This window comes from Rattus rattus, chromosome X (genome assembly GCF_011064425.1).
Source record: "Rattus rattus isolate New Zealand chromosome X, Rrattus_CSIRO_v1, whole genome shotgun sequence".
NCBI classification, from domain to species: Eukaryota; Metazoa; Chordata; class Mammalia; order Rodentia; family Muridae; genus Rattus; species Rattus rattus.
In genome coordinates, this window is record NC_046172.1 from 103,582,698 (window position 1) to 103,585,691 (window position 2,994).

The following is a 2,994-nucleotide window of genomic DNA, read 5'->3' on the forward strand; positions in this document are numbered from 1 at the left end:
GTTAGATGTCACTGCTACGTCACATAGAGGACATGTACTAGCTTATCCCAAGTGGCACAGTTCATAAGCAGCAAAGCTAGAGCTAGGACCAAGCTAATCTCTCTCTAGAATCTACACTTGTCTCCAGGATGCTGTGCGGAGAATGGAGGCTGTTTTCACTAATAAACCTGTATTTTACCTACAGCTAGGTAGCTCTCTCTCCTTCCCTCCCTCCCTCCATCCATCCATCCATCCCTTCTTCCCTCTCTCCCCCAATTTCTCTGCCTCTCATGCACCAGTGTTCTCAATGAAGATCCAACATAAGAAAGTTAGCTCTTGGAGAACCTGAAAACCTTCACAGTCTTGTTCAGAATACAGATCTCAATGACATACTTGGTATCCCTGGGAAGTTTCCAAGAATACATGCTTCAGAGGTCCATACCATTGATTGTATTCACAGTGCTGTCATTATGCCCCATGATTCTTTAATCAAGAACTAGGTCATCCACTTAAACTGTCGGCCTCCATTTGTAAATGTACTGTTTGGTTTGGCCAACCTCTTTCCAGGAAACCATGGCAAGTCCCCTAACAGGAAGTCAATCCAAAACTCCCTTCACGCCACATGAAGCCATTATTCAGAAGTGCCACTCAATCTGCATACAGGAAAAATGCAATTAAAAAACACCAAAATAAATGTCTGTGCCACCACAAAAAAAAGAAAAAAGAAAAGAAAAAGAAAAAGAAAGAAATCTCTGTCTTAGGGATGAATGATATAGTTAAACAAAAATGTTCAATGGTTTTATTTTTGCTTTATCCTTCATCAATGACAAAGAGAAATACCATGCATACCTGCCTTTTTGTTTTTTTTTTTTTACAAGGTTGTCTTCCTCATGAGCAGATGGGATAACTTAATAAAGCTTGTATCTTGTTCCTATATTTTAGGGCATTTGATATTAATCAACAATGTCTTCAATGGTAAGATTGCTTTTCTAAGATCACTTTGGTGAAGAGAGGTAAGCTTAAAATATATAGAATGTCTCCTGTGACATGCCTTTTTTCCTGTCTGAAATGAATTCACATACAAGCAGAAGTTCGTCATCGTGATAAGAACAAGAAAAGAATATCAGAGAAGGCTGAAATGATTAGAAACAGAACAGATGAGAAAAGATGGCCAAGAGTTGACTCAATTTTGAAACGAGCCTCTATGGTTAAATAGCTACACCAAGTACTCTTTAGAAAGCATAGATATGAGCCCCTTCATGGCATCCAACAAAAGAAAAAGCAGGCAGAAGATGATCAATTGCCACATTTTTCACAGAGCAAACTATGATTCTCAGTGCTTCTATGTATACCAATTGATGTAAGCTGTGAAGAACTCCTAAGGTGCTGATTTTGCTCCCAATCACTTGACAGAGGATGAAACCAAGGATTGAAATGGCGTTACTCCTGATGTCACATGATGACAATGTAACATAGCTGGGACTGACACATAATGGCATTAAATTTTTCTGAGGAAATTATAGGAAGGCACCAAAAGAAGTATAACTCAGTAATTTGACTTACCTGAAACTGGAAATTTTTTCAGTGATATTGATAACATACATGATGCCTTCACTCAAGTAAAGACAAATTGATACCCAGAGCTTACCATTCTGTGAATCAATCACTATTCTTTATATATATCCTGTGAATCAATCACTATTCTTTATATATGTCCTGCAGCTAGTTAGGTACTTTCATAATTCATTCTTCAGGTATTTTTCATAAAGCACAAAACCAGATGACTTATTCAGGAATCCTAATTACAAATGACAGAAACTAAAATTAGCATAGTCTTAAGTTTTTCAAAAATGAATAAACAAATAAGAACAAAGCCAAGCATTATGGTACACATCTATAATACTGTGAAGTGAAGGCAGGAGAAATAGGAGTTCAAGGCCAGACTGGGATCCATATCACCTTGTTCTTGAAACAGTTTCCTAAAGTAATACTTTATAGAAAGACTTTAAGAAAGATTTAAAGTCCAAATCTTAAGAAAAAACCAATACCTTCAGGTAATCAGATTCAAACACCATCATCGGTCATTCACAAGTATGTAAATCTACTCTTGCAAAGCCTGTGTGTCAATCTGCATTGTTATACACATGCTAAAACTTTTCACTGTACAGTTTCAAACTATGTCACTTTTAGAAAAATTCAAAACTTACAGAATAGAGTTTGTCCATCCATACAACAGTGTTCAAAGGACTAGTGGAGAACGTGACAACCCTGAAGGTAATCATGTGAGAGAAAGGAGCCAGAGGAAAGGAACACAAGACAGAAACCCCTGTGGATGCTTGTATGTCTGCTGAAGAATTAGCTGGCTAATCATAAAATGAGCACCTAGCCTAATCATCAACAGTAAAGAAGCCACATAGTAATCATGTCTCACTATAGACTGTAAATGGCTAGAGCTGAGAGTAGAATGAGCATACTACTAAACATTCCCAAAGCACATTCGGACTGCAAAGGGTACAGAAACCCTCACATGCAGCATTTACTTCCTCTGTAGCCAAGAGAAAAATCTATGTGGTAGAAAATTATTGGCATACTCTTCATCTTGAACCTGTTCTATCTGCAACTTTACACACATCCTAGATAACAAATAATCCTGTTATCCCAATGGTTATTAAAGAATTAAATACAGTTTTAGAAATAATTTGCCACAAAGAAGTATTCTAAGCCCTTGTCTTGAATCGTCTAATTTAACTTCACTTCATTTTAAGATAACCATGGAGATTATTCCCCACTTCATTTGGCCTCCATTTTTTTTTTTTCAACCTTCTGATATGCTTTATTGCTAAAGAACCAAAGCTCAGGTATGCTGGTATCAGCAACATTTAAAGAGAGCACGCATATATCTGCAGTGTCATAACTTTTCCAAAATTAATATATCCCAAATAAAAAGGTAATTGCATTGAACCAGGCTTTAAGGTTAAATAACAGAAAGGGGGAGCTTTCACAGGAAGGTATACA